This window comes from Triturus cristatus, chromosome 9 (genome assembly GCF_964204655.1).
Source record: "Triturus cristatus chromosome 9, aTriCri1.1, whole genome shotgun sequence".
NCBI lineage: Eukaryota > Metazoa > Chordata > Amphibia > Caudata > Salamandridae > Triturus > Triturus cristatus.
In genome coordinates this window covers 908,629,466-908,642,549 of record NC_140592.1, presented here as the reverse complement: position 1 = coordinate 908,642,549, position 13,084 = coordinate 908,629,466, and positions in this window count along the sequence as shown.

Genomic DNA, 13,084 nt, shown 5'->3' with positions numbered 1-13,084 from the left:
AAGGGTGTCTCAGGGGACTGTAGTGGAAACACTGCTCCATGGTCCTGGAATGATCTGACTGTAACATGACCAACCGTCCCGGCACTATGCATATCTCCCACTCATGCACATCATGTCTGAGGCCACAACATCGGTCATGCATGCTGCAAGTCTGTTAATTTGAATCCTCACACTCCTATGTTGAGACTCAGCATCAGTGGCAACAAATATGGACCCCCAAATGACTGAACAGGACAGGGCACAGGCAAGGTACCAACACATGTCACAGACCACCCCCACACATGATGCAGAAAGCAATGTGCACGTGGATTAACTGGCAGCCTAGATTACCATGTGCAATAGTGTTTACACACAGACCAGGGAACACATGTCAAGGAGGGGAAGAGAGGAAGAACAGCACCGGTTGACTTGGGGGAAAAGGATATGCACTGCACATATAAACCTTGGCAGTGTATCCAGGCGACTGAGCACTTCTAAAAGCTGGTGACACACAACAAACACACATGTACCTACCCCCTTCCTGCTGCTGCATCTCCTGTAACCGCCTATCCATGTCAGGGAAGACCACTGCCAGGACACGCTTCATCTGGTGGGTCAGGTGTTGGTGCCCGCCGTGGCGGCGTGGAGGTGAGTCCTTCAGCAGGACCCGGGCGATCCTCCGGGTCCAGCACCAGATGTCCTGACACCATTTTCTCACTTGTGCTAGGCGCCGACTGCGACCCTCCACCGATCTCATGGCCCTGACGGCCTGCTTCCAGATCTCCCCCTTGGCGTAGGCAGTTACCTGTGAGGATGACAAAGTGAGACAACATCACTACACCTGCTCCATGTCAGAGAGACACATTTTTGAACATCTTTGAAATGTTGACCAGGGCATAGGATGCTGCAAAGGAATTGCATCTTAGTCATATGGACATTGGCCTCTGTGGAAGCCCCAATGCACTAGATGGCATGTAAAGTACACAGGTGGCATGAGGGGTGCGACACACTCCATGAACATGAGCATGAGCGTTTGACACTGTAGCACACTCCATCTTGCTACAGTGTCTAAACAAAGCTGGAGTAACCAACAGAGCATTGGGATGGCTGAAAGCCTTCTTGATCAATAGAAGCTTCCAAGTCCAAAGAGGGACTTTCCTCTCAGACAGCGTGCGGCTTGAACAGGGGGTGCCTCAGGGATCGGCCCCGAGTCCCACCCTGTTTAATCTATACATGGCCCCCCTGGCTGAAGTGGTGCAATCGTTCGGCGTGGAGCTTGTCTCTTACGCCGACGATACGCAACTTCTTATATCTCTGACGCAAGCCCCTTCCACGGAAGCCGCTAACTTTAACAACTGTATGAGCAAGCTGGCATCTTGGATGACAGAGCACTGTCTAAAACTGAACGGAACCAAAACAGAGGTCATCATCATTGGAGGTGATCAGACCAATTGGACTAAAGAATGGTGGCCTACCTGTTTGGGTCCCTTGCCCCCTCCCAGCCGGGAGGCGAAGAACTTAGGAGTATGGATTGACAATAAGCTATCTTTTGATAGCCACATAAAGAGAACTGTAGGCAAGTGCTTCGGAGTGATGAAGACTCTCAACCGCACCCTTGACTTGCTGCCTCTCAATTCCAGACGGACAATGACGCAGGCACTTATTACCTCCCGGATTGATTACGGGAATGTTTTACTCTTAGGCACATCAGAGAAAAACATAAAGAAATTACAGGTCATACAAAATTCGGCAGCACGCCTAGTATTAAGACTGCCCCGCAGAGCCCCTTCTCGACCCTCATTGGCATCTCTCCATTGGCTGCCTATCAAGCAGAGGATAACTTTTAAAGCTCTGCTATGGTATCACAAGATCCTTCATAACAAGGCACCTGCCTATATGTCGGATCTGGCCTTGCCATATGAACCTAACAGAACCCTTAGATCCAAAGGTACAGGGCTGCTCAGAAGTGCCTGTCCTAAAAAGGCCAGAATGGGAGGTAGTTCTTTCCGCACAGTGGCAGCGAAGTCCTGGAACCTCCTGCCCATGGACATCAGGTTAGAGGTGAATGAGACCTCTTTTAGGAAGAAACTGAAAACTTTCCTCTTTGATCTGTGATAGGTTCTCTTTTTCTACTCATATCACTCTCTCCTCAGCGCGGGGACACGCCGGGAGGCGTCACCAGGCGCTTTACAAGCTCCTTTAAACTAAACTAAACTAAACTAAACACACTGTGCATCACAAGAGACACCAGGCTGATGGACAGCACCTCCAAGCAGTTACATGCCCCAGGCCACTGACGCAACCTCAGCAGAGTACACAGACACACACAGGCACAGACCAATCACATGCCATTGGCAACAGCGGATACAAACCTCACTCTGCACATGTGCCACTTGCCTGTGGGGGGTGACAGGTGTGTGGCTAGCTCAGCAAGTCAGACACACAGCATGGCTTACTTCTCACATCAGATGGGTAGAGCTGTTGCTTCCTCCATGCAGCTGTGGTGCAACACTTCACATAGACACTCACCAACATGACAAGGAACATTAACACACATCAATGTCCAGGGGGCGTACACATCACTTGGACACTCTCACCACAGCTCCACTCAACTCAGACACATCTGTGGGAACAGTCACCTGTCACACCAGGGGGACCACTGAATCACCTCAGGACAATAGACAAAATATGCCACAAAGGATTATACAGGCTGAATGTGTTATGCACTATGCAGTGAATGTCACAGTAAGCACAATGCAAGTGAGGAGTGCACACATGAACTACATCATGCTCTGCATGGGAGACATAAGCCATTCCCCCTACTGGGACCCACTCTAAACAACATTGCATGTCTGTCACACCTGGACACAATGCCAGAAGTGACAGTCACAAAAAAGGTGCACAGTCAAAGCTAGTGGAGTCAGCACTCACCTGCTCCCCTGGTCTCCCATATAGGCTGGGGTACTGTCGGAGGATGACATCAAGCAAAGCCTCATTCTCCTCCTGTGTGAAAGGCTGGGCCTTCTCCACAGACCTTGACATGGTGCCAGAGGAAGCACAGGCAGCAGCAGTGGTGTCGACTGAAAGGTTATGCAGGCAAGTGCCCTCTCATGGGTTCTGCCTGACTTATATCTGCCTTGCTGGGTCCTTTCATTTACAGGAGTACAGAGTGATTGGTCAGACTCATTTGCATCCTACGTTTCCTCCAATCCCTTTAAACATACACCAGTGACAGCATTTGCATGGTTCAAATTAGCAGCATCATGTCAAGTCAACAACCACTTTGCAACAATGTAATTTTGTGGCCAACTGACTTTTCAAGGCCACCTGATGGAAAAAAATTGAACAGAAAACTCGGTATCCATGACAACCAGCATGCATTTATGGCCTAAAACTTGTCCCTTCTGTGTCCCCTATGTGAATTTCAAATCCCCACACAGGTACGGTGCATTTCACATGTACGCGTAGGCACTGGGAGTACACGTATGTGTACTACCTCAGTACACGTACGTGTCCAACTAGTGCGTACACGTATGTTTACTCCCAGTGCCTACGCGTACGTGTACTGAGGTAGTACACGTACGTCTACTACCAGTGTCTACACGTGCGTGTACACGTACGTGTAGGCACTGGTAGTACTACACATACGTGTACAACTAGTGCGTACACATACGTGTACTACCTCAGTACACGTACGTGTCCAACTAGTGCATACACGTATGTTTACTCCCAGTGCCTACGCATACGTGTATTGAGGTAGTACACGTACGTCTACTACCAGTGCCTACACGTATGTGTACACGTACGTGTAGGCACTGGTAGTACTACACGTACGTGTACTCCCAGTGCCTATGCGTACATGTACTGAGGTAGTACACGTACGTGTACTCCCAGTGCCTACAACAGTACATGTACATGTACGTGTAGGCACTGGTAGTACACGTACGTGTACTACCTCAGTTCATGTACGTGTAGGCACTGGGAGTACACGTACATGTACTACCTCAGTACACGTACGTGTACAACTAGTGCGTACACGTACGTGTACTACCTCAGTACACGTACGTGTACTTCCAGTGCCTACGCGTACGTGTACTGAGGTAGTACACGTACGTGTACTACCAGTGCCTACAACAGTACATGTACACGTAGGTGTAGACACTGGTAGTACACGTACATGTACTACCTCAGTTCAAGTACGTGTAGGCACTGGGAGTACACGTACGTGTACTACCTCAGTACACGTACGTGTACAACTAGTGCGTACACGTACGTGTACTACCTCATTTCACATACGTGTAGGCACTGGGAGTACACGTACGTGTACTACCTCAGTACACGTACATGTACAACTAGTGCGTACACGTATGTGTACTACCTCAGTACACGTACGTGTACAACTAGTGACTACACGTACGTGTTCTGAGGTAGTACACGTACGTGTACACACTAGTTGTACACGTACGTGTACTAAGGCAGTACACGTAGGTGTGTATGTCCCGTAACACACGTGCTCCTACAGCAACACTACTATAGTGATACGGACCGTACACACGCCCTCAGAGAGTGTGTACAGTGCGTTTCACACGCTTACACTGGTGATAGGGGGCGCACACAAAATCCATGGAGGTCTCAGACTCGCACAAGGCTGTACATCAAGTCATTGTCATTAATGTCCTTCATGTGCAGGGCCTAGGTGTGTCAGGCAGTGATATTGCACATGTCTCCTCATGTTTGAGCACAATAGATGTGTGATGACCTGTGTACACATGTCATGTGTGATGTGGCACTATGTGGCACACTTCCCCTTCACACTTTGCACATGTGTGCATGTAGTCCAAACGTGTCAAGCACAGCATCACTGGTATGGCACAGTCACCAACATCCGCAACTGTCACCTGATGCCAGGGACACTAATAACTGACATTGAACGACCAGCGTATAACGATGTGACTATGTCATGTGTGTGTCATGTGTTCCCATGAGCTGGCAGTTGGTGTCCTGTCAACTGCATCTGCTGCTGCTGCATCCAACATGTGACGGTGTGTAGATGGGCATGGCACACATCTACACACACCATGCCACATGTGGAATCCCACGTAACGTGTGTCTGTATGCATTGAACATCGGATTTTGACATGAGGACATATCTGCGTTGTCTCAATGTCTGTGTTTTCAGTTTTCCTGTGTACCCCTTCATCACAATGTGTGTAATCTGTACATTTGACCTTCCATGTGACCTGTGCGTCTAGCTTGCCGTCAGCTGTCTGTATGAGATGACATCCTTCAAATGCAGATATGTGGATGTATGTCACTTCTGTGATGTCTATGGCTGTTCACTTACACTGGCCCACAGCTCGTTTCAGGGCATGTCATGTAGACTTGCCAATCAACGGTTGTATCTGGCTTTTCGTAAGAGTATCACCTGGCTGGCATACGTGTCCTGGATGTATTGCACAGACCAGACTCTGTATTAAGCAGATGTGTAGTAGCAGTTGAGCATGTGCTCACTTCATTGACATTGATGTTGTTATGTTCTCACTCTTCGTTATTCATTCCTATTTTCTGCAGGGCACCGCCTCTCCCCCGACCAATGCCAGACTTGGCTGTCATGAGGGAACGTGACTGCAAAAGACGTTACCGATTCTCTCAACAGTTGATTGAGGACTTGACCGCCAGGCTGGCACCACACCTCCAACCGCGACACAGGTATCCTACAACGCTGACCCCCAAGATAAAGGTGATAGCAGCCCTACATTTTTTTGCCACCGGTACATTTCAATTCACCATAGCTGATGTCGGTGCCATGTCTCAGATGATGTTCAGCCGTGTCCTGCATGATGTTTTAGAAGCCATGTTGGAGCACCTGGATGAATTCATCCATTTTCCGACTCCTGAGCAGTTGACAGGTGTCAAGGGTGATTTCTATGCCCTGGGAGGGATGCCCCATGTAATTGGGTCCATTGATGGGACACATGTGGCTTTGGTACCACCACAGGCAAAGGAGGTAGCCTATCGCAACTGTAAACATTACCACTCTATTTATGCCCTTGTGGTGTGTCTTGCTAACATGCTGATTTCCCATGTCTGTGCACGTTTTCCAGGGTCAGCACACAATGCTACATCATTAGGCATAGCAGGGTGCCAGAAATTTTGCTGCGGCTGCACAACGAACGAGCATGTCTTGTTGGTGGGTATACTCTGTTTGTCCTGTGTGTTGTGGTATCTTTGTATCTTACAGCATCTCCGGACCCACTTCTTCACATGATGTTTCCATGTAGGGGACTCTGGCTATCCCAACATGCCATGGCTGATGACGCCTCTCCGCAACCCAAGATCAGCTGCAGATCACCGTTATAATAATGCACACGGGCAGACCAGACAAGTGATTGAGAGGACGTTTGGCCTCCTGAAGAGCCAATTCCGGTGCCTTCACAAGACAGGCAGTTCCCTCCCATATGCACCGGCAAAGGTCTGCAACATCTTCCTCGTGTGCTGCATGCTGTACAACATGGCAGTGGAGAAGGCAGTGCCACTCAGCCTGGATCCAGATGAGCTGGAACATCCACCCGTGGAGGAAGAAGGGCTTGGTCACGAGGCAAGTGAGGAGGAGGAGGAGGAGGAGGAGGAGGAGGAGGACATCCGGAGTCAGCTCATACGCAACTTCTTCTCATGATGGTGAGTCACTGGGTCTCAGTGTGCACGCTTGGAGCCTTGTGTGGCAGGTGTTGCAATGTGTGTGTCCAGCTGACTGTATGCTCAGTCACTTAGAGGTGTGTTCTGATGTGTCACTCGAGTGATGATGTAATTCCACACATTTTAGCAGAGACACTAAATTTTAAATTAGCATGGTGATAACATTATTCATGTAGAGTAAATGACCATGCATACGGATAACAATATTTTCGCTGTCTCCTTGTGTGTCTCTCATCCCCAGGGTCTTGCGCATGTTGTCTGCTCGTGTCATCGTTGGCCTCCTGATATTCCTCATGAGTATTGCAACGTGTGCTGAATCAGCGTTCCATGCACGGACATGTTGAAAAGACATTTTGGGTAAGGATTGCAGCAAGGCATTTTGGGGGTGTAACGTGTTTTGAATGTGTGGGGACTGCTCCTGTGCACGTTGTGTTACCATGCATGCATGTCGACTCACCATGGGGCACATGACATGTGGCATGACTCCCATGAATTGATAGTCACCCTTCGTGACAGTCATCTGTAATGGTTTGTGGATTCTGAGGAAGGCATCAATGTGTAAAACTTCACTCAGACACATACAGGATGCTACGGGTGGACATAGTGTGAGACATCCCCATAGAAGGCTCACTGGGGAATTGCAGCCTCTCCGTGTGCAACAGGGGGTGTTTGGGCCACCTCCTTCACTTGTGTGCCAGTTCATTTGGATTTACAACATCTGTGTTGTGAAGGGGGTGTTCAGTGTAGGTCCCACATGTTCAGCCAAATGACCTGTGAGTCTGTTCATATTGATGCATTTCCCTTAGTGTGAGCCTGAGTAATAAAGGTGTTCCTCACACTCCAAGGTGCCTCATCTCTGTCAATGCAGGTCTCTTGCCACTTTGCATGCGGCATTTCTGGCATAGTTGTCAAAGATAGTGCATATGAGTCTATGTGTAGTTCAGCAACATGCATGCAGTTCTTCATGGATTCGAATCTGTATTGTGCACGAAGTCCATGGTTGTGTATGTATTTGGGCATGTTGGTCCCCACAATGGGCCGTCAACACCTGCTGAGGGTGTGTCTCCTGTGCGCAGCTCGGCCTTCTGTTTTTCCTGATCCTGTGTCAGTCATCTTTGGTGATTGTGCATCCATACTCTCGGGGTGAGCCATGGATGACCGGACACTCCTTCCTTTACATACGCTTGTTGCAGTTGTCCTTTCTGACATCCTTGTCTTTGTGTGCAACTCTTGGCATACTTTCCAGGTCATGGCGCCTGCTGCTGCAGCCCCTGCAGCAAGGTCCCACAAAGTAGCGGGAGTCGGCAACACACACGCCTCAAAGATGCTCCTCCCTGGCTCCCTCAACCTATTCATTTGGCTGTCATCATCTTGTCTGTGCCACTGTTGCGGCCACGCGGTGCCAAAGGCTGGACCGTCAGCACATGCAACGTGCACATTGCACGATCCTCATGTCCTTGCATGACCCACATCACACTGCAGTCTGATGTTGTAGCCACCCTCCAAGCAATGTCTATCCAAAACTCAACCGCCTGCTCTCAGGCATACCCTAACCGCACACACAACACCTTTGCATGCTGAGTGTGCAACTCCAACTGGCTACACAGCGCTGCCCCGCCTTCCAGGCCCTGTCACACCAACCAGATCATGTCCCTCCTGCTCCACACAGGCTCCCTTCACCAGCAAGGCCATGGGAGTGGGACTCAAGCCTTCAGCATGTGGTATAGTGGTGTCATCTTGCACATGACCCAGGGATCATCTCTCAGCGTGTCAATCTTCAATGTGTCCAGCACCCCCCTCTCCACCGTCACATGCACACACAACCTCCACATCATGTCGTATGCCATTGATACCCAGGTGCTCCTCAGCCTCACCAAAGACACAGCTATTGCCAGTTCCAACATTCAAGATGGCATGAGGTCCGTTGATGAATGGCTGAACATCAGCCACCTGAGGCTGGACTTGTACAGGACTGAGGTAATCCTCTGTGGATTGTCCCCTTACAGCTGGCTCAACTCCTTGTGTCCCACCCGCAGGGGCCCTACACAAGCACCCAGTGGGCACGCACACAAGATGGTGTGCATCATGGATTTGTCACTCACATTTGCCATGCAAATCACCAGCATCTGTACCTCATGCTGCAACACCCTCTGCATGATGCACATGATCCTCAGATAGATCCACTCCAAGGAAAGACAGACCATCCCCAGGTCCACGACACCAGCCGTGTCAACTACTGCCCCACCCTCTACGGAGCAAGTACATCCAAACTCACGGGAAACTTGTCCACATCCAGGGTGCATCTGCACAACTCAGCTTCAACATCCCACACCCCATCAACATCACCGTCCACCTGAGGTAGCTGCAAGGGATCACTGTGTGCTGCAGGATGACCTTCACACTCCTCACACACACTCAGGAGGCAGTCAACAACCCCATATCCCAAAATCAACCTTGTACATCTGTCATCCAAGACCCCGTTGGCCCAACTCTATGCATCCAAACTTGCCCTGGACAACATTCTTTACATCCACAACACTCCAGCATGAAGGAGATGTTTCTCACGCCTGGACAAACATACCTGGGACTCCCTCCCCGGGAACCACCACATGAGCCATGACCTCTAGGCCTTCATCATCCTCTTCCTGATTGGTGTGTCCACACAGTATTTCAAGCACCCCCTCAGCAGCTTGAGGCCATCGCGGGTGAGTATTGGGATCCCAGGCTGTATCGGATGATACATTGTGACCCATGTGTGTCCTGTACCGGACTCAGATCCCAGGGTATGGATGGCTGGAGTTAGTTCAACACTCAGGCATAGTTTGACATTTACACACACGTATGTTGTGGACTAATGCAGAATGACAGCAACATCTCATGACAAATAAATAGTTTTATTGTCGGTGGGGTGCGTGTTTTCGTAGAAAAAATAAGGTGCTCTACCGGGTGCATAGAATCCAAAGTTCACAGGGGAGATGGGATCCTTGGCATTTGAAGTCATCAGAGTCCAGACCACAGTGTTGGTCATCATTGGTCAGACTGGGACCAGCAAGTCCATGTGGCAGAGAATGTCATAGAATGAGGTGCTGCTGTTGCGCCAGAGGGCCAGGTGCCAGGCCAGGTGACCTTGGAGATGTGGATGGTCCGCTGCCTCTCACTGTCTTGTCCGTGGACAACCCACCTTCCTCCGGGGACCCTCAGATGCAGGTCTTGACGATGTTTGGGAGGCTCCGTCGGACGAATCCTCCTCCTCCTCCACCCTCCCTATGGCTGGTGCTGGTCTGCGCCTGGTGTCACAGGGAGGGTTGCCCATGTTGTCGGTGAATGGCTCATGTCCCTTTGCACCGCCAGGAGCTCAGCCAGTATTGCCTCCATACGTCCTTGGTGGTGTTGTGTACTGGCGTGTTGCTCAGCCTGCTGATTCTTAATGTCTGTGAGGGTCGCCACTACCTGACTGATGGCCCTGGTGTCCCGCCGATATGCCTCCATGATGTTGCGTACATGTGACATCAGCTGTCTGGTCAGATTCTCACCTCCGCCTGCCTCCACTCCCACCACCCCTGCCCACACGAGTCTGGCCTGCCGTTGTGGGCACATCGGGTCTACAGGACCCCCGAGGGATGGCAGTGTCGGTGTTGGCTGCCTCCTCCTGGGTGCCCGGCGAACCTTGTCCCTCCAGGTCAGACTGGCTCAGTTGTTCATTGTGGGCAGGCCTCCTGGGTGTCTCATGGGATGTGGCAGTAATGGGGGTGGTTGTTAGCACAGATGTACCTGAAGCAGGTGCTGCAGGGGCTTGGACATCAGAGGGGCCAGGTGGGTTGGGGTCATCCGCAGAGTGTTGTGAGGTGTCGCTGCCGGTGGGATCAGGTTGCTCCCGAGCCTGGGACTGTGGTACCTCCCCCCCATTGTTGGGGGGGTTCCGTGACATTGCCCTGTGCGTGAGAGAGACAATGTTAATGCTGTTTAATGCAACATCCATGTTTCATACATATTCTAGTTGCCACAGTTCCTCCAGGTAGTTGTACGTGCCTAGCAGTCACATCAATGTTCACTTGTGGATGGGTATGTTGCTGTCAAAGCCCAGCTCACCTGAGTTTCTGTTCAGTTCTGATGGAGGTTGAAGACAGTCCGACCCCACCCTGAAACCGCTTGTTCCAGCACACTAGTGTAAACAGTGCACTAAGAACCAGAAGCTCAAGGGAAGGGGGGAAGTGGATAAAATAAAAAAAGAGAGAGACAACACCGTTCTTGCGTTTCCACTGTTGAAGTGCCGTTACAAGCTGCGGCCCTCTCTGATTTCTGTAGAAACGGGTGCCTATTGGAATATAAACAAAGAACAGATAAGTGCAACCTATCCCTACATGTGTTCCTGACTAACCCTTAATCTTTTAGAAATTCCCTTCTACAAGTACCTCTTGGATCCTGGTCTTTAGCTTCCAAGTTTGGTATGTGTTACTGTTCTGGGATGTGTTTTCTATTACTGTAAAATTCCTATATTCCTATAAAAATCAAACGAATATCATTATCAGAGTCGAAGTTCTTAATTGTAAACTCACTTTTCACACATTTCCAGACTTTTATAAAACAAATACTGTACTTTTACATCAAGATAACGCAGGTAATTAGTTCAAGTCCTTGCTTTACTGTTGGCCTTGCTGCCAATGATTTCCTCTGTTCGATTTTCAAAAGTTCCAAGTAAAACAATTTTTATTTCACTAAGTTCCACAAAGTATTCTTCCACAAGTTCGTGGGAGCTATCTTGTTCCAAATTGTCTATACATGAATCCAGATAATCGCCGTCAAAGTTCTTTCAGGTAATAAAAGGTTTTGCACTTACTTGTTGCTGGAAAGGGATACTGATCAGTCTAACCTTGTCCTCTTTCTCTTTTGCAGGTTGATTGGAGTGGGCAGAAGAGGGACTGAGACAGGAAGGAGCCGGAAACCGGAAGAAGGAAGAGCCAGCAGTCACGCCCGTTGAAGCCAATGAAGGTCAGGAGAGAGCAGGAGTGCCAGCGCCGAAGGATACGTCCTCAGGTAAGCAGGAGGTAGATGAGCACAAGGACTGGATGAGGCTCAGGGGCTGTCTTTTGTAGACAGGACTGGGTGTGGTTCGAAGAGCTGGGTGTGGTTCAAAGAACTGGGTGTGGTTCTCACATGCCGGTGTGCAGAGCTTCTGTTATTATGCTAATGAGTAGAATTAACACCTGCTGCCCATGTTCTAGAAAGGGGTGCAGAGCTTCAGTTATTAAGCAAATGAGTTGAAGTAACACATGGCCTAGGGAGGGGTTTTCTAAATAAGCCTTGGTAAATGCAAGGTCCAGTGTGCAATCAAACAGAAAAATCCAAACTTGTGAATACATTAAGCACCATACACAGAAGCCTAGGGAGGGGGCTGAGATAACAAGAAAGGCTTTCAATAGTATGTTTAAAAGAGAGCTATTACTAAGACCACTAGTGCAATGAGAGGGGACATGCTCTTTGCTGTGCACAAACCCTAACAGTTGCAGGGGACTGATTGAAATGGTCTCCAGGGTGTTTGACATGTCAAATTTGGGCTTGGATGCTTTTTTTGCTGTGGCTTGATCTTGTTGTGTCACATGTCCATTGTGAGAGTGGGTGACTCCATTGGCTGCCCCAGGGGTGTGTGCTTGTGTAAGGGGTGAGTGATCATCCCTCAGCCCGACGCTGTTCAACATCCACATGGCCCCCCTCACACAAGTGGCCCGCCGCCACAACCTCTAAAACATCTCCTACGCCGATGACACCCAGCTCATCCTCTCCCTCACCAAGGACCCTCACATCGCCAAAACCAACATCCACGAGGGTCGGAGGGCCATCGCCGACTGGATGCGGAGCGGCCATCTGAAACTGAACTCGGACAAGACGGAGGTCCTCATCCTGGGACCCACACCCTCAGCCTGGGACGACTCCGGGTGGCCGATCGCTCTGGGGACATCACCGACACCCACCAAACACGCACGCAACCTAGGACTGATCCTCGCATCCTCCCTCTCCATGTCCAAGCAGGTCAACGCCGTCTCCTGCTCCTACTACGACACCCTACGCACGCTCCGCCGGATCTACTGGTGGATCCCGACCTAAACAAGTAGAACAGTGACACAGGCCCTCGTCAGCAGCTGACTGGAGTACGCCAATGCACTCTACGCAGGACTCCCATCCAAACACCAATGGCGGCTACAACGCTTCCGAAAGGCCTCCGCACAACTGATCATCAACGCCCCCGCCACAGCCACATCACCCCCCTCCTGAGTGACCTGCACTGGCTCCACATCGACAAGAGGATCACCTTTAAGCTCCTCACCCACATACACAAGGCACTCCACACCGCAGGACAAGCCTACCTGCACATCAGACTCAGCTTCTACACCCCCACCCGCCAGCTCAACTC